This window comes from Podarcis muralis, chromosome 5 (genome assembly GCF_964188315.1).
Source record: "Podarcis muralis chromosome 5, rPodMur119.hap1.1, whole genome shotgun sequence".
Classification (NCBI taxonomy): Eukaryota; Metazoa; Chordata; class Lepidosauria; order Squamata; family Lacertidae; genus Podarcis; species Podarcis muralis.
The window spans coordinates 34,482,592-34,502,458 of record NC_135659.1 but is presented as its reverse complement, the minus strand read 5'-3'; the positions used below and the strand labels follow the sequence as shown (position 1 = coordinate 34,502,458).

Sequence of the window (19,867 nt, the reverse complement as noted above, 5' to 3'; positions counted from 1 at the left end):
GAAAGGGGAGGCCACCGGCAAAGCTGCGCAGTTCCCCCACTCGCTGAGACACCCCTGAGAGGCCAGCGCCCTGGCGCAACGCGCCAGTAAGCCCAATAGGAAAGACGGCTCTGACAGATACTTTGTGCTTGTATCTGTATCTGCAAAGCCTACAAGCTGTACGTATATATCAACATCCTGTACTGTATTACTGAAGTCTTATATTCTGCAGCAGTAAACTATTTTGGATCTTAAGCTCCCTCTGTGTGGTGACTGGAACTGGGGGCAACTTCTGCTATGTGGGTATCTCACCTCAGATTCCCAACAAAAATCACTTCAATTCAAATGTTAGCATATGATCCAAATGCACTTGCTCACGTCCTGTTTGATTTATATGGTATCTGAAGTATTGAACGGATGCCTACCTTTCCCTGCTAATATGAACTGAACAAGCTTAAGATAAATAGCTCATTTGTTGCAGTTCAGCAGGAAACAGATTTGTCAGGATGTTTAAGTGGACCTGATAAATGTCATTAGAAGAAGGGAAAAGAAATAAGGTTTAATCCAATGACGAGTGTTTTAAACTTGTCAGAATAGACATTTAGCCAATTTACAAGTGTTGAATACTGTTTGAAATGCCATATCACTAATGTTAACAGGGAGATCTTCATTAGAACAAGGACAGGGTGGAGGAAGGGCCACACTTCAAGAGGGCTGGCATAATCTGCAATTATTGATCCAGCATGTTTACCCTTTTCACATCTGTAGAAGTAGCATACTCAGGTTTGATGGTTGGGCTTATATTTTTAGTTCAGTGCCTTTTTCAGTCCAGGAAATGGGAAGCATCTCTTAACACTGAGACCTCCAAATAATCAAAACAGCACAACAACACTCCCTATCATTAGCAGAAGGAAATTTCTGCCTGCTTAGCACTTATAAAACACCTACCTAGCACTATTACCTGCCATCTCACCGTGTTTAAAAGGGAAAGTATTGTGTTAGTCAGCGGCCACGTAGATTTACACTAAACCTGGAGGTATTTTCTTTTGGGTACATCATTTCCAGTTCAACCAAAGTGGGCCATGGAGACTTTAACTTAGTTAGAAAAGGCCTCCCACCTCCTCTACCCTGTCCTTTCCTTTATTTCTTTAAGTTATCAGTCATTAGATAGAGACCAAAAATCGCAGCGGGAGACTTGTAAAATAGTTTTTGGGGATCCCTGGGGGCATTGCTTTCAGCCTTTTCATCAACCAACCTAGTCTCTATCATAAGTCTTATTTATAAGGAGGCTTTCAGGCAATTTCACACTGCTTTTCTCTGATGCAGCCCAAAAAAACATGTAAACCCAGGGGATTAGTAGCGACTTAGAGAGAAAATAGTGTAAAGTTATACCATGAAGTGAGCCTGTGCAGCTGGCTGGATGCACTTTCCCCCTGGGCTACTACCAGTGAGTGAAACCTATCTAAGTGGGTCCCCTCCCATCCTGCTGCTGTGCAGAATCCTTTGTGATATTGTGCTCTAGAATTGCTCCATCTCAGAAAGCAGTCAAGTCTTTAATGGCTTGCAATGGAGAGAGAGAGGCAGGCACTGTCTAGGAATTGAAGTTTAAGCGCTTTCTTTCTTTCTTTCTTTCTTTCTTTCTTTCTTTCTTTCTTTCTTTCATTGACAGCAGCAATTGGGCAGCACAAGTAAACAAACTGTTTGTTTGAGCTATGCCAGTTGGTAGTCCTCTTTGATTAAATTACTGACATGCTATAATATCCCAAAATGGGAAATAAATTATGGCATTAACCAGGGGGTCAAACTTGAGTCCCTTTTAACAACAACCAACAAAATTATACCAATTACATTGCTTTACAGCTAGGCCAGGCTGATAATTAATGAGACTGCAAATCACAGAGACTTAATTTTGAGAGCACATTTTCTCATTTATTTAATTTTGAGTACAACCAGCTGTCCAGTGCCTGACCTGCACATATTTCTGCACTTTATGTCTCATTCTTGCAAACTTAACCATCTCATAGCCATTCAGTCCAGGTTTTATGTTTAAATGATAATGGGCTTGCTAAGAGGGATGGAAAAAAGAAGAAAAGTAATTTTTGGAAATGCTTTAAGAGAACACACATGGGTAGGTGAAGAAGACCAAACACAGAAATTTCAGTTCTTTCTCATGTTATAAATCCAGCATTCTGTTCCATTATGAGGCTGGTGGATTTTAAATACCCCTTATTCCTCTTCCCCCTATTTATGCACGTGAGTGCATATGATGTCTGCTGCCAGATCCAGATGACCTGTTTATCAAGCATTCATCCTGATTCACTTGCTCAAAGCTTATGCAAAGCTTGGACTAGGTCTGGCCTTTAGCGAGCATTCGTTTTGATTTGTTTGCAGGGCAATGAACATTCATCCTGACTTGCTTGTGCAGTGCTCATATGTCTTCCTATTAATCAGTCATTCATCCCACACTTTACAATGCATTTCCCCCTCACTTTCCTAATTCTAAAAAAACGTGGTTCTGTTGTGCTAGGGCAACAGAGTGTTCGAATCCATTTTAGTTGCACAAATCTACATTTCTAGTATGTGCTTGAATTCCTTCTGTGAAATGCTGACAGTCTGGAGGTGACCTTCATCTGCCCATATTCATCTCCTTGTTACCTTTGGCTCTCGCTTTTGTGCCTTCCCTGCTTCCATTTGCCATTTCCTCCACTGTTGTATCTGTGTTAGTCCTGTTGCAACAAAAGCAAGAAAGAGTGCAGTATTGAGACATCTATGCTGGCAATTGTGTTGTAGAGTAATAGGGAAGAAACCTGCATGTACCAAATCAATTTGTTACTCTTTTCGGAGACACAAGACTTTGGTGTTTGCCTCTCGCTGTCACAATGTAGTCTATAAGCTCCCCAACCCAGACATCTGTTTTCTGTTTATGTTGCTCTACTCTAATGCACCACAAACAATAGTGTTTGGACTGGCCCTACCATTAGATAGAGTGAGGTAGCCACTTCAGACAGCTGATTTGGGAATACATTTTTTATTGGTTGATTGAATGCCTGCTGTGCTAGGGAAGGGAAGAGCAACTTGTGGAATTTTCTGCCTCCGGTGCCAAAATAATGGGTGCTGCTTATCTTGTACTTTCTGAACCACAGCCCACCCCATTTACCAGGGTCCCTAACCCTTGAGAGAGACTTTTCAGAGAGGCTCAAGGGGAGCAGTGGGCAGGAAAGTCCCTTCTACTCATGCCCTTCTGGATCAACCCAATTTTGTACATTTCTATGGTTCTATGGTCCTTAAATACTTCTAACCCACCCCTTTGCATCCCTAGTTGCTTGCACCTCTTTTGACAAAGTTTGTGCTCCTTTTTGTTTTCCTAATTTGGATAAGACTTCCATTTTGCAAAGGAAGACTTCCCTCTAACCATTTTCTTGACTTTGCACATTAACCACACATACATCCTTTTGGATGTCATATCTTTCCTGCTCTGTGATATACATTATAGCAGAGCTTTTATTATTGTGATTTGGAATAATACCCGTACACTCTTGAGAGATTTGACCCACTTGACATTACTTTCAACCTAACAGTCCTCTCATTGTTTTTGGAATTTTATCCGTTTCGAGTCAAGTGTGACTGTGTTGGACGCTCTCAGCAATTGTATTTATTTCATTAAAAAATTGTCCACTTGAATTTGGTAGCACTCCAGTTACAAAAATATCACACTAAGTCCCGCTCACCACTTAAGATTAAGACCAGGGTCTGGTCAGTTCCATGACAAGCTGTTGTTTAGAAACTTTACCTCTTTGTCATAACCAGAAGATGCAGTTACTGCATCTACATGATGGCAATTGAAGTCACCCCGTACTATGACTTCATCTCTATTGGATACCTCCCTGATTTCATTCTCTGTCTCGAGATCATTTCGCTCGGGGGAGAAATAGTGTGGATATAATCCTGTCCTGTATTTTTAAGGGTTATTATTGCCCCCTACATTTGGGGGGCGAAGTGATTAAATACAGAGCAATGCAGGCACCAAATTAGGTTCTAACTGGATCTATTTCTGGGATTGCTCGTCAGCATGATTAAAACGATAATAATTTCTATTTATCATTAATAATGCATTGGGAGGGGTGCGCTTGGCAAAAAGGTGGCTAATTTTTTTTTAATGACTCTGTTTTCAAGATGTACGCAGCTTTCCAAAAAGCAATCTGTGGAACTTGTATGTAGGATGCAGCTGTGGAAGACTTTATTAACATCATGCAGGTGGGGCCTAATTTTAGTTCAGTCTCAAAGAGGGGGAATTGTTTCCCCTGTGATCGGCACAGCACCATAACATCAGCAAAGCTTTAGACAAGAAGTTGTTTACTTTACTGCATGTGTGTGAGTGTGTGTGTGTGTGTGTGCGCGCGCGCTTAAGGAGATTATATATGCCATTAATCAGGCAGTCTTTTTTATTATATTAATGGACCTAATGGAACAGTCTGTAACCTATGATACTCACATGTGGCACAAAGGCAATGCCATGGAAAATGTTCAGGAAATGAGCAGTGACTTCTAAATATAAGAGAGAAGGAGCTAATGAATGGGAGGAAGGAACATTGAGAAATACATCTGTTTGGCCATAAAAGACGCAGCACAGAATCAATCTCAGCTTTTAATGTTGATTCAAGCTACATATTGAATTGAGCTCCCTAGCTCTGGGTTTCCTTCAACGAGCAGGCATTGGACTAGACGACCTATGAGGTCCTTTCAAAGTTGGCTGCTACCACAAAGCCATGAAGCTTGGTCTGTTAAGGCATACTGAGCTTGAGCTTCTGAATGGTGCTAGCAGGGGATGGTAGTCCCATGCAATGAACGAGGCAATGCCCCACCATCCTCAGCCTTCCCTCAGCCAGCCTCTACCTGTCACTTGCCCTAGCTGCACCCATTCTTGGTCTCCCTGCCTTCCACCCTACCAGACCCAATGGGCAGGGGCAGCGTGTCCTGTTCTGCTGCTTGAGGCAAAATGGGAAGTGCCACCCTGCCTTGCTGCTATAGCCACTGCTCCCACCACCAAACCTGCCACTGCACACTTTGCCTGTGCTGGACGGCTCTAATTTCAGACAAAACTGCACTGCTTTTGGGTGAAATCTTGCCTAGAACTGACACAATCTTGTCCAAAATGGTCACCAATGGCGCTGCCACTTTGCCGCCAGCAAAGGTGCAGGACAGACAGGGAGCCTGTGAGAATGCCACTGGGGTGAGGGACTGTGTGTGTGTGTGTGTGTGTGTGTGTGTGTGTTTTGACATGAAATACAATAAAAACCAGACTAGTCTACAGAACAAGAATAATAAAAAAGCAATAAATTAAAAAGTAAGAAAAAATAGAGAGGAGAGAGAGAGAGAGAGAGAGAGAATAACTATAAGGCCCTTTATATCATCTGCATCATCTCACCTTACTTCTCAGCTTACTTCTTCCCCCAATCTCTCACCTTTCTACCCTGCCTTTCATGCAGGGACCACCCTGCTCCAACTGTCCCCTTCCTGTGTGTGTCCTCCTCAGTTCAAAGTAAAGGACTCTCTCTCCCCCCCCCGTCCCATAACTTTTTAATGAAATGTTTTCAACATATAGTACAACAACATCAAACAGATCCACTTGAAAGGGGCTTCTGCCACCTGAGGCAGTGTCCTCACCCTGCCTAATGGCTGGGCCAGCTCAGCCAATGGGCACTGGACACCACTGCTCTTATGTATGAACCCTGGTTTTTTGTTTGCTTTTCCCTAACAAACTGACTTGCAAGCCAACAAGAAACTTTGATTTAAGGCTGGCTAGTGTTTTAGTTTAAGGCTGGCTATGACCAACTAAACCCAGAGTTAACACTAAGCTAGCTCCTTTGTGGGTTGTGCACCTGCTCACATGAGGAAAGGAGTTGGGAGTGCTCTTGCACAGTACGACCAAATAAACCAAGCATCATGGCTTAGCTTTATGTGGCCTCCGGTTCTATGATTCTATATACATCACACAGCATGAAGTGATAGCCTGGGATGGTTGAATTCCAGGCTTTTCCCACTTCACACTACAGTATAGCGAGATTTCTTTAAACACACACACACATTTCAATTATTCAAAAATGCAAAACACAAAAAGACCTGCAGTCTCAAGTGGTAGCCCCCCTCAGTGCCCCCCACCAGTGCCTGCCATGCTTTGAGTGATGGCGAGGAGCACAGCCAAACACTTCAATAATCAATCAATCAGTTTGCCAACCACAGTCCCATCCAGTGCGTAGTGAAGTGCACGGAGCTATTGGGGAAGAAACAATTCCTTCTTGCCCCCCTGTAGCAATCATTTAAAGCTCATGAGCTGCTCCTTGATTGATTACCTTTGCCTTAGTAATAAGAGTTTTACCAGGAGGGCAAAGGGAATGTTGCCCTTTAATCTTTGCCTCTTTAGTGAAGCAATGTAGGGATCTCAGCAGAATGCTACTCTTTCATTTCGCTTTTGACTTGGACTCTTTGGAGCAAATTAGCAAGGCTCATTTGAATTTACTTCAAGGAACAGCAGGGGTGTTTAGTTTACCTCATGAAACTGCTTCCTCAGAAAACTGACAGCACTGGGATGAGTAGGTGGCTTGTGAGTCTATGGCCAACTCACCTTCTCCTACACATCCAGGATTTGTGGGGTGAACTGAACTGCGGGAAGCACACAAAAAATATGTATGCGTCCTACAGACTCAGCGTGTTCCCTGCCCACTTGGTGTGTTTTATTTGGACACTTCCAGCTGTTAGCTGCCAATACAGGCAAACAAAGAGGGAAGAACCTCCCAGAAAAGGGTATCTCGTGACTTTGGAACTACAGTCATTTTTTTTTAAATGACAGTAAGTTGGCCACCCTATGCCAATCTGTCTGAAGCTAGGAGTAATCAACCCACAGTTGCCATTTTTGGGTGGGCAAATTCAGCTCCCTCAAAACTGTTATATTTTGAAGTTCTGTTTGAATGGCATTTCTGAAGCAAACTATGCAGGTGGCTATTATAACCACATGCTCTGCTGTGATACCCCAATGTGTGGCAAAACCTTCCGTACCACTAGTCAGGGTTGTACAGACAACCAAGATATCCCAGCATGACAGATGTCACTCCAGAGTACATATGGGCCCTGTTCTATACATGCTGTGCCACTCTGCCCTCCTTATCCTCATGACACACTTAGTATTCCCGGCACTGAGCAATGATGTTCTCACATTTGGGAGCCTTGTTAGGCAGGCCTGAAGCAGTACTGAAGTGACTTTTGAGACTGTGTGACTGGACTCCCGGGCTTTGCATTGTGGGGAAATGAAAATAGCTCTTTTCACTGACTCGCTGGGAAGTCCGGTCACATGTTTCTAGTGCTTCAAGTCACAGCCGCTGCTGGACTTCCACCATTACTGTCTGCTGCCAGAGCCCAACAAGCCCCTTGAAACCTTGTTCTGGCCTTGCTGTAAAATATGCATTGCTTTGTATATCAGGAGTAGGCTTTTAGGATGGACTTTGTTTTTGTTTTACTACAGTTGTAAGATCTATCAACTGGATACTAGTACAGAATACTGGATACTGGCTGGGAATGGAGCCAAATGCAAAACTATGGCTTAGAGGGTTAATTAGCTATGTGTACAGTAGGACAACTTGCCTAGCCTATATCTATATACAGTCATACCACTTGTTACATTTGCTTCAGGTTACATCTTTTCAGGTTGCATCCTGCGGCGACCTGGAAGTACCGGAAAGGGTTACTTCCTGGTTTCACCGCTCGCACATGCGCAGATGTGCAAAATGGCATCACGCTCATGCGCAGAAGCGGTGAATCGCGACCTGTGCATGCGCAGACGCGGGTTGAGTTCCTTTCAGATAGTGAATGGGGCTCTGGAATGGATCCCATTCGCAACCAGAGGTACCACTGTATCTGTGTTACTACATACCCTCGGATGGCCTGCTTATATGCTTGCAAAACTACATCTAGGTTACTACAGATCACTGATTCTAACAACCTAAATTAGAAAACAAAAGTAACTTTTGTGGTTGCTACTGTAAAACAATTGGAAGTCTGAGATCCTTGTCATTCTACTAGAAACCATCTTTGCAATCTATAAGGAGATTCCCATCTACTGTACCTTTCACCTAGCCCTGCTGTAGACCAGGTATCTTCAACCTTTTCAGATCCAGGGCCCCCTTTTAACCCAAACATGCATAGATAAGAAACATCCAAACATGTTTCTTAATTCTTTACCTTTGCATGGCAGTAGCACTCCTGTTGTGACCCACCTTGGATCAACCCACTAATGCATCCCAACCCACCTATTTAAGACAAGTGTCGTAGACCATTTCTAAGGATATGACACATAGCCAGAAATTCCCTGAGCATAGCCTACAGAAAGAAGTATTGCAGGGCGAAAGCCACTTGCATTCCTTCTAGCTCATGCAGGTAGACCAAATGGGTTTGCTTTATTTTTGCCTCTGGGTGAAGATGACCAGCCTAACCTGTTATCCCAGAGCTTAAAAAGGTGCTATCTGCATTGGGAAGGATGTCCCCATTGGATCTCATGGTGGATTTCTCTCCAAAGCAAATACCAGCTTCAGAGGAGTCATCTTCCTCAGGGGCATAACAGGTGAAAGAGTTAAATCCCCTCTCTGGCCTGCTGGGATGCTGATAATTATACCACTACCATAGCTGCGGGTACTATTTACATTTTATATATATATAAAGCTGCATGTTAAATGCAAATACACATTGAACATCATATCTAGTTTGGCTGTAGTCCTGGAAATTGTGGCATTCGTCACTCCTAGAGAAACAAGCATCAGCCCTGTAACAAGTCTGTACAGGTCATGTAGCCTTAGAAGTAGCGCTGGTGATTTGATAACATTCCTTTCTCCTTGGCTCAGATCAGAGCCAGCTCTTGTTGAGGGATCTTTACAAATTCTCCTGAACATGTCACTAATATGGGAGAACCCAGGAAGATTGATTAGGAGTTAACTGAATTTAAAAACACCAAAAGCTACGGGAGGATGAAAGCCAGCTTAACAAATATTTGTAGAATCGTTCAAGTTTAATGGAAAATATTTTTTTACAGAATATTTTAAAAATGTCTTTGTTAATCTATTCTTCCTTTAGAAATCCAAAGGAGGGGGAGATACATTCACTCTGTTTCCTTTGCACCCAGTTCTGAAGGCTAGCTCCCCACCTTTTTTTAGCTATTCCATAAGTTCATTGACATGCATGTGCACTGCGTGAGTCTATATATACGTTACTGTAAAAAGTTGCTGATTCACTGGTTGCTCTGCATAATATGCTCAAAGTTTGGGAGCCAGCTGAGAGCTGTAGAGAGCAGAGTTCATGGATCACTGTAGAAAAGCTAGAAGGACTTCACGATTTAAACAACTGTGACTCTTGTTATTGCTTTAGGCCTCTGAGTGGCTGAATCCTAGCCAGAATAGAGTGTAGCTATGATCTTAATCATAAAAAGCATCTCATTAAAACATCTTAACAAAACATCTTAAGAGTTATTCAAGACTGTGCTGGGGAAGTGGGGAGGGCCAGCAACTGCAGCCAAATTTGTGACCATCCGAATTTTGCTTGACCCCAGCTCCCACTACCCCTAACCATGGGCTATGCTGACTGGTGCTGATAGATGTTGGAGTCCAAGAACATCCGGAGGGCAAGATCATCGTACAGATTCAATGAATTCTAAAGATTGGTTCACAAAAAGGTCATTTCTGGAAATATTCTAGCTAGCGCATTTTACCCCCAAGGCCCACGAGATGGCTGAAAACTAATGAGGCTTACCAGTCATAAAAGAACCGTACAGGGGCAGATGTATTCACAAAGAGATGACAGGTGGTGACAGAGATTGGCATATTCAGCAGAAAATTACTGACTTCCCTTTCTACTGTTATCTAATCCATCTCTGGAAATTGCCAAAGAGTTTCCCTTGTGGCAAGGAGTTCCAGATCTCAGCTTTCCCTAAACTGAGTAGAGACATTTGCTCTGGATTAAATTATGGGTGCATGTGTATAAATATAATAGAGAACTATTTTGAATGCACTTTATACAGTGACCTCTTCCACTGCCAATGTATATTGCAGCAAAATTAAAAGTAAAATGCAGACTTCCATTGCAAAATTTCAAAATTTGAAATAATGTGTGTACTTATCCAGTCCCATTGAATTCACTGGGTCTTACTTCTCAGTAATCATGTATAGGATGTAAAGGTAAATTTCCATTATCCCAATTCTCATTGGTCACTATTTTCAAATCAAAACTTTCAGCATAATCATTTTCTTTTGATCTAAAAGAGAGAGAAACCAGGCCCTGCAGAAACGGCAAGAGATGAGGGGCTACATCCTAACTGACTATAAAGTCTTGCTGTGTATGCTGTAGGTCATTTAGGAATTCTGAAAAAGAGGAAGAAATAGAATTCTCAGAAATAGAGTCCGCGTCCCAATGCTGCTAAGTAAAGGCTACACCTCAGTTTGTTAATGCTGTTATCAGTTCTGAAAAATACTGTTTGGGAATCACCCTCTCTGGCTGTAGACTTCTTAAATTCTATATTTCAACCCACATACAATCAGTGGAGAGCTAGAGATTGCATGTTAGAAAGAGGACGGCCATCAGGCCATTACATCCCAGCTTAGTTTCAGTTACTGACTAACCTGGTAGAGTTTATTGCAAAAATATAGGCTTGAAGATGGAAAGTCTTGAATCACTGGGCGAGGATGATACATAGGGAAGAACGACTCAGCATTAGTAACTGAAAAAGGCCATCTTTCCTCTAACAGAAACTGCAGAACTAGCTTGGCCACTATGAACTAAGAGAAAACAATAGCCTGAAATATCATGTCAACAGCCTTTTCATAGACTAAAAGTACTGAGAACTGCTCTACCCATAATACAGAATGAAGGGACAGAATGAGGCGGTAGAATTCTCAAGTATACTATTTCAAAGTACAGGAGTGGGTTGGATGACCTCCATTTTAAAATATCCAAGCATGCAATAAGCTAGGATTCCAAAAAGACGGTTACGCTAAATCGGATCCTCCTAATTGAGGGTCTGCGTTGCGCACGGGCCCAAGGTGCCCCACCCGACTATTCTTGAGGAGGTGGGAGATTGAGCCCAGCCCACGCAATGGCTCCACGATCACACCATGGCCTATTGGCAAATCAGAGATCGATGGTGTGATTATGGGGGCACAAAAGGTGGTGACGTGTTTCTGGGGATTCACCTGACTTCGCGGCGCTGAACACTCACCCACCCACCCTGTATTTTAGGTGCCTGCTTTGGCCTTGCTCTGGACTTCGGTTGGTCGCCTGTTTTGGAACAGGGACTGGGTAGGAATTTTTTTCCATTTGGCAAATTGGCAGTGGTCATTTCGTTTTCGCCCACCTCTTAGCAATCCTCACAACTTTTGTAAGGTTTGGCGGTTAGGCATTGGCTTATTGTGATGTGGGGGGAGTGAATGTGCGGCCATCATCTGCCCCTCCAGGTACAAGGGTATTCCAGTAAAGGAATCCACGGGTCTGGATCATGTCCAAAGTCTGCTTGAGGGGCTAGGGCCATGCCAGGACCCAGCAGAAACCCTGGGGTGAGCTTCAGTTGGTTGCCATCGACGGAGCTCCCTTGTTTGGTTGTTTATCATTCCAGACTTCCTGCAAAGTGGGCAGGAATCAGATATAGTTATTGCCAATGCCTAAGCCAATACCACTCACATTGCTGTTATCAATAAAGTTGTGGCCTAAAATTTTGTCCATTAACCTTAAACTAAAATTCTGTGTCATTGTGTATTTATTTACCCTTGGGGGTGCGCCGGGGTCTTGACGCACAAAACTTGAGCTTTTGTTGTTAAAAGAAACAAGAAAAGAAAGTGGGAAAGCATTCAGAAATGACCCACACACCAAGCTGAAGTGGTACAATTAAATAACTCTGCAATTAAATGATTCTGCATTATCTTAGCAAGGATAAACCCATTGGCCATATAAGCTTTCCATAGAATCATAGAATTGTAGAGTGGGAAACTACACCAAAGGTCATCTATTCCAACCCCCTGAAATGCAGGAATCTCAACTAGATCATACATCTCAACTAGATCAATAGACTGTGGAAGTCAAAACAGCATTAAAACACAGATACATTTTTTAAAAAAAAATGTTTAACATTGTTAATATTCATTTTTGAATGTTCCGAACTCCCACAGGTGATTGTGCAATGGACAGGACAAATGGGAATGGCAGACAGTAACAGATCTGTGAAAAAAATGTGGGCCATTACTTTCATAACTCTAAAGTTTCACTGAGCTCATTGACCTTAGCACTCTTTGATTTAGCTGGCTGTACTTAATCCAAGTCTGGGTACAAAGGCTGTAATCTTAAACACACTTAATCTGGAAAGACTAAGTACTGTTTACATTTGCTGAATTTTCTTGCAAGTAAACACACTTAGTATGTCTGTTCTGTACACTTTGTAGCCCACAAAGCTAAATCCACATGCTGCTGCCACCCCCACCCCTAACCAGCAACATTTTGTGCTCTGCCAGGTACTTGAAAATTTTTGCTCCTGTTACTATTACTCCTACAAGGGGAGTGAAATCTGGGCGGTTCACTGAGTACCTGATCACATCCTAATTATGTGCTAACTACTGCTATGCAGTATTGCCTCTGAGGATGCCTCTAGGAATTGCAAGTGGGATGGATGCTGTAGTGCTCATGTCCTGCTTAAAAGTTTCCCATAACCATCCACTTGGTCACTGTAAAAACAGAATGCTGGACCAGATGGGCCTTTGATCTGATCCAGCAGAACTCTTACGATCTTACGGTCGCAACTGTTAAACTGTGGTTCAGACTGTGATTTGCTTGATATCTCAGCTGTTGGGCAGTGTAACAGTGCAATTTTGTGCAATGCAAAAAATATATGTGTATGAATAATAATATGTGGAAGGCAGTGTCAGCCGTAACCATTGCCCAAGTCTCTGGTATTGAAGCTGCTTACAACCAGGGCTAGATTAACCATAGGGTCTAGGGTAGCTGAGTTGGTAGAGCATGATTCCCTTAATCTCAGAGTCTTGGGGTCAAGCCCCACATTGAACAAAAGCTTCTTGCATTGGAGTAGATCAGGCATAGGCAAACTCGGCCCTCCAGATGTTTTGGGACTACAACTCCCATCATCCCTAGCTAACAGGACCAGTGGTCAGGGATGATGAGAATTGTAGTCCCAAAACATCTGGAGGGCCAAGTTTGCCTATACCTGGACTAGATGATGTTTGTGGTCCCTCCCAACTCTATGATTAAGCAAAATAAGCACATGCTTAGGGCATCAAGGGAAGGGGGGGCACCACATAAATTTTCCTTTGCTGGATTTTTAACATTAATGGTCACAAATTGCTTGGCTGAGCATTCATTTTCTCAGTTGAAGTATATTTTAAAAATCCCAACAGAACAACTATGCAACAAGGCAGGTGGGATGCCTTATCTCTACTAACTATAGAAGCACATGTGTTATGTAAGATTAGTTTTAAAGATCTAATGAAAGACTTAGCGATTAGAAAAAGTAGGGGAAAAATTCAAATATAAATAAAGTGGAAGTATACAAAAAAATTAAACGTTTCTCATTTTACTTTAGGCTGTTTCATTTCGATTTTTTTTTTACTGTTTCTTGTTGTTTATATTTTGAATTAGATATATACAGGGCCACCAAAATATTTTAAGTGCTTAGGGCCTCTAAAGGTCTTAATTCTGCCCTGAAGTCTTGCTGGATTCTGCCACAGAAGCTGTTGGATTTCAGAGGTGGATGCCCTCTAAAAAAATTGCAAAGCTCGCTGGGATTTGTGGACGAAGAGGGCTTTATAAACCTCATTATTGTTACTATTAAGAAGCAAATTGGTAATCACCTAGTGGATGAAGTAAATTCTTGCATCCTCTATCAGGCAACCAGACTTGCCATATCTGGTTAGAGAGATGGGAGAAGAAAGGAGCAAAGCATATAGACCTCTAATTAACCGACTAATTTTTCATACAGGAGCAAACACACTCTCCCCCTTTTCCCTACACATTATTTAAGAATGTTTTTGTTGATGGAGACAAATGGAGATGTCGTCCTAAAACAGCTCATTAAAGTGAGTGTTTGGAGTGCAGTGTCTGCACACTTATACTAATGAATGAGATTTTTCAACTCTGAGACTCCCAGAAGGACTATCAAACATGCATGGCCTCTTACATGCATGTATATGCTCAAACACACACATAGAGGAAAAAGCAGGGAAGCTGAGTCACCCATTTGTTTTGAGCTCCCCACCCCTCTTTTTCTTAGCCAGAAAGCCCTGGCTAAAAGTGTAAAAATGCATGCTGCCTTTGTCATAGCAACACAGACTCCATAGCAATGCTGGTTCCCAGCTGCCACAAACTGGCTTGAAATGTGGTGGCTGAATTGATGGTCCATTGAGCATTTGCTGGTGATCTGCAAACAGTTTATTAGCTACATGCCCAGCTTGCCTTTGTTTCAACTTGTTAATATGCATTAAACAGAGAATTTCAAATGAATGGTCCTTGGCTTAACTGTCTCAGTGGTTGCAATTGTGGGATATGCTTTTCAATGCAGGCTTCTTTTTTTAAGTGACAGGTGCATATGAGATTTTAATGTTGCATATGTAATTATATTAATAAGAACAGCTTTGTAAAATCAGATTCTGTTGGGAGAGACTTGAGGTTTCTTTAATAGTGTGGTCTTGTGTATCAGAAACAAGTCCTATCAATTCCAGTGGTCTTAGTCTTATGTCAGTGTGTATAGGATTGCTGCCTTAATTATACAGTGCCTAGCGCCACATTAAATGTATAGGAGTCACCATCACCAACAGCTTATTGACATAAGTATTCCAAGCTCAGAGTCGGCAAATTTATGGGGGAAAGATGTATTTAGCTCAGATATTCAAGCTCAGCTTAGGATGTCAATATCCTTCAGGCTTCCAGTACCTTGGTGTGAATGGTTGGGGATATTTCATTATTGATCTGCAGAGTCCAGTGCTAGTTCCCTGAAAAGTTATTATGCTGGAATTATTATATTAGTTTAACGCAGCAAAAGGGCTCTGCAGTCCAAATGGTCTTGAGGGTCTTGCATCACTGTAAAGCCCACTTCCACATTAACGTTTCCTTCCTTTTATAGTTCAGCATTACAGGGACAGTTCATTCACTTACGCTATCCAGTGGAATTACCGGTAGCTGCTTGAATTCAAGTTATCACCTCCTAAATGGCCTCAGGCTCTGGTGTTCTTAGGACTTCTGAGATGGTGAGGAAGGAATCCATTTTTCTTTCTTTGCAGTGAGGTGGTTGCTATCAAGAGTGCCTGTTGTTTCATGGAGCTAGCCATAAGGTGCTTCCACTTGAGGTATTTAATGTGGACAGGCCCAGGAAGAAGGCTTGACATCACTGGGCATTTTCTAGGGCCTGAGGGCCCACCACTTCATTTTTCCACCCATTACTGGATGGATGGGGAACCTTGGGCCCTCCAGATGTTGTGGGACTCCAACTCCCAGCAGACCCAGCCAGCATTCCCAAAGATCAAGGATGATGGGAGTTGAAGTCCAACAAGATCTGGCAGGTTCCCCATCCCTGCCTTACTGTGAGGTAGGCCTGTGCCAGGAGCAGTGAAAAGGCTATTCTAAATGCTGCTGGTGATGTCCGCCATTTTATGTCTCTGGGGCATGGCAGTATGGCTGCTGGCATGTGTGGCATGCCAGTATGGCATGTGTGTTCTCTGGCCTGATATCTTAGTCAAATGAAACAGCAATCTGTTTGCTCTGCCAACCCAAACTCTTTGTGGTTGAATTGTGGGAGATGTGCTTTTAGAAAAGGAAAGCTATTTGGTAGGAACAGAAAGGTGGAGATTGGGAGAGAATGAAAGAGAGAGGGAGAGGGAGAGAGGGAGAGAGGGAGAGAGTTCTAATTAACATTGAAATTGTCAGAGACTAATTGTATGTTAGCACCAAATAAACATTCCATTGTAGTTGCCTCTTTTTTGCAGCAAGTTTTGTGTAATCTGTAATCAAATGTAGACGGGTATCCATTGGAACAATGTATAGTAATTTGTTTACATTGTTATTTCAGATAATTACAAAGCAAACACAGAGAAATAGCTTGTTTCTTTCTCTGCAACACAAAGCAGCATCAAATTAAAACACACACACAACCAAGCAACAGCAACTGCACCACCAACAGCCAGCTTCAGCTTGTTCTGTAAAATATCGCCTTATTTACAGTTGTTTCCTATTAGCATTGCTAAGAATGCTGGGGACATAAAGTGTCACATTGAATGTAGGCTGATGACTTCATATGATGGCAACGGCTAAGGATATGACCAGTTTGCAGTCACAAAGAAATCAGCTCTAATTAATGTGAGTGCCAGGTCTGTGTATAATTACGCAGCATGAGAGTTTGCATGCAAATACCGAAATGCTGATTGTTCAAATCTTTGCACTTGCTCATTAATACGCTGGGACTAAGTAATGCTGGCATGGAAGCAGGGTATAGCACTCATACAGCCTGCCGGCTAATTTGTATTATACTATAGTTAGCAAACAGAAGTCAGATGCTTCTGCATTTTAATAGAATTTGCACAAGACATACAGCGCATCATTTTCTTTGGTGGCATCTCACGTTTGGCTTCCCTACCTGCTGTTCTACAAACTTCCAGTGAAAAGAGGATGCAAAGTTTTCAAGAAGTTGTTAGAAGGGTTTGGGGCTGGGTTTCTGTTGTTTCTGTTTTTGGAGTGGGGCAGGCTTGAGAAAGAGACACACAAAAAAGTGGATTACTGGGAAAGCAATGCAGTTGGCAGGAATAGGTGCCAGGAACAGGTCAGCAACAACTCACACTATTCAAAGAAACAAGACAGCCCAGGAGACCAGGTCTAATGAGCACAACAGGTCCTCCTAGAGCTTGCTGCTATGAGGCAGTTGTAAGGAGTGTAAGTTCTCACCTTCCCACAGCTCCCTAAGTCATCCCATTCCCCCCACCCCGTCCTTCCCAAGCAATCTGAGGCTCAGTCATCTTGCTTGTCTATGCTCTGCCATCTTCATACCTCTTTGGGTTCTGCTGGTAGACCAGTAGGGAGGGGAGCTGATCGTAGCAGGAGTGGGAAGATAGGGTTGTTGTGTGGATGAAAATGAGGAAGGGGAGAGCCCTGAATGCCAGCTTGAGCTCCTTGGTGGGAAAGGTGGGAAAGAAATGTAAATAAATAATTGCCACCTGAGGTGGAGTGGCCACAACTCTAGGTGATCTACATCTGTGTGGGGTAGGCTCAACTGTGTGTTTGGGGAGCTGCTTTCAGATGCATGTTTTTAAGTCTTCACCAATCTGTAACACCCTCTTAGCCAGGCATAGGCAAACTCGGCCCTCCAGATGTTTTGGGACAACAACTCTCATCATCCCTAGCTAACAGGACCAGTGGTCAGGGATGATGGGAATTGTAGCCCCAAAACATCTGGAGGGCCGAGTTTGCCTATGCCTGCTCTTAGCCCATCCAATTGTGAACATAAGGTAAAAGACTAATGGGTAATTTCGGATAGAGGCTATTCTTCAAGAATCATGCTCTAAGCACTATAAGAGTGGCTAGCAGGACATGTGTGTTTTTATGTTTGCATTTAGGATCACTTTAGGAAGAAAGTGATCCTGAAAAATCCACCCTGAGCCAAGGAAAATCTTGAATAAGCAGAGCTGTGCACGTCACATAGCTGGAGTTTGGTGTGCTAGCTTTCATAGATTTAAAATTGAGCTAGAATTGTTTCTGTTCTTCAGTCGTGCACTCATTATTTAAATGGAGGTTGTCTTCACAAATTAAGAGCCAAGTAATCATCAACCTATTATGGTCCCTCCTTTGGGCACACAGAAGGAACTCATAGCATTAATACCACACAAGCTTGGGTAAGCTAGGAGATGTTACAGTTCCCTTGTTTGTGTACATTATCCAAAAGGGCTCCTCATCCAGAAAGGGCTTCACATGCAGAATGCAAGTATCTCTGGGTACAGTGTGCCATATTTTTTCTCACTAGGCCAGCCCCATTGAAATAAAGTACCAAAGGATACTTTATTGTGAGAGATTCTGCCCAGAGTCTACAATTTTTGATCCCACTGAGTGAAAGAACCCAAAGGAACTGTTTGCTCAGCAATATATACGGTACTAAGAACCCATGGTGAGAACTGTCTGGGACTTTGTTCTGCAGACTAGGCTTCAGTAGTATGCTAAATAATTATTGGGAGCAGAGGCAGAATATCCATGGGATTTAAAAATATATATGATTGTGACTATTATTATTATTACTATTAGTACTACTATTATTATTATTCCATCCCTATGTATATGAAAGATTACAGAGCAATGCAAGCGAAGACACTATTATTACCCATAATATGTGAATGTTGTCCCTGCTTGTGGTGAAAGCAAGGGTGCCAACTCCTGGGAGCTGAGGCACTGTGCCTCCCCAAACTTTTTTTTTGGAAGGGGCTGCCCCCCTCCTCAGTGTTCAGAGGGCCCCATTGCAATATAAGGACACCATGTGGTGTTGTGAGCATGACGTCAGGACATTGTATGGTGTTGCTCGTTGGCCCCTTCAATCCTCCAAAGAAGGTGGCGTCTCTGGGTGGAAGAGATGATGTTGCAGTGACATTTTCAACACTGCAGTATTGTAAAGAGCAGGGGTCGGCAAGGTTTACCTTGCCTGGGCTGGTTCACTCCAGCAGAGATCCCTCCGTGGGCTGGATTGTGCGCACGTGTGAGTGCACACGCCCACGATTTTTGGTGTCTGTGCAGACGTGATTTTCGGCTTCTGTGCATGTGCAGATGCGATTTCCGGTGCCACGGAAGTGAGTCCCTGTGCTGCTTTGCGCCGGTTTAGCGCAGCACGTAGGGACTTTCTGAGTGGGTGGCTCAGTTCGGGGGCAGCTTGGGGGCCAGTTAAATGACCCCCGTGGGACCCTTGTGGCCCATGGGCCTTAGGTTACCTACCCCGGTAAAGAGCATGCACTGCTCTGATTATAGGTGGAGCCACATATGAATGTCCTCTTCTTTCCCAACCCCGCCTATTCAACGAAAGGTAAAGAGATACTTAGAGTGCCACACGTTGCTGTTAAATATTTAAAGCAGTGCAGGTGGTTGAACTAGATGGCCCTCGGGGTACCTTCCAACTCTATAATTTTATAACTCTATGACCTGTTTTCTGTGAGGAAAAGCCAAGTGGGAGCCAGAGGTGATGGTGTGCAGAGCTAGAGTCAAAAGTAAGCAGGATCGCCCCCTTTCTGCCATCCTCTCCTTCCTTCCTTCCAATAGGGCTGGGCCAAAAGGGGATCTGCAGGCACCATTGACTGCAACTTCTGACAATCAATTTCTGGTTGGGGTCGTCAAAGCACAGTGCACTGGGCTTTGGAAGTGGTGACAATAAGTTGACTGTCCGAGCTTACAAAGCACTGTGCTGCTCATGATAAGCTTTGAGTTCATGCGCTCCTTTTTCTCCTCCAGGTGCCCACTTCCTCACACATGCCCTGGTTCACCTCATCACGCTTTGCCCCTGGGCTTCTGCCAATACATCACTTGCCACTCACGGCTGCTCCTTTTCTTTTCCATTCCTCCCCACTGCCCCCTCCCCCAGTCAGCACCAGCCCTGATGGTGTACAGTTGCCTCTTCCACTGCCAAGAAAGACGCTACAGACTGGATGAGATCAGGCCATGGTCGGATCTGGCCCATGGCCCAGGGGTTCCCTGCCCCACATTTAAAGGATGTAACACTTGGTTACTTGAGAAACAGTATATAATCTCAACAGGAAAAACAATGAAATATTTGGAAAACAGGAGAGCACTAAGTATGAAGTAAAGCTGAAACAATGGCTTTGGTGGAGAAAAAACAGCTTCT

At 43.2% G+C, this 19,867-nt stretch overlaps 1 protein-coding gene and 1 long non-coding RNA gene across 3 annotated transcripts in view; one reads left to right on the top strand and one right to left on the bottom strand.

Moving 5' to 3' along the window:
* The window catches only part of ADGRL2 (adhesion G protein-coupled receptor L2), a 560,560-nt gene that overhangs the window by 265,325 nt on the left and 275,368 nt on the right, over positions 1-19,867 (top strand). The window lies entirely within an intron of this gene.
* LOC144327775 (uncharacterized) overlaps positions 1,883-19,867 on the bottom strand; it is a 51,629-nt gene continuing 33,644 nt past the window's right edge. For both annotated transcript variants that reach the window (XR_013392881.1, XR_013392882.1), the window contains one exon: positions 1,883-2,705. This is a non-coding gene — a long non-coding RNA (uncharacterized LOC144327775). The remainder of the gene's footprint in view (positions 2,706-19,867) is intronic.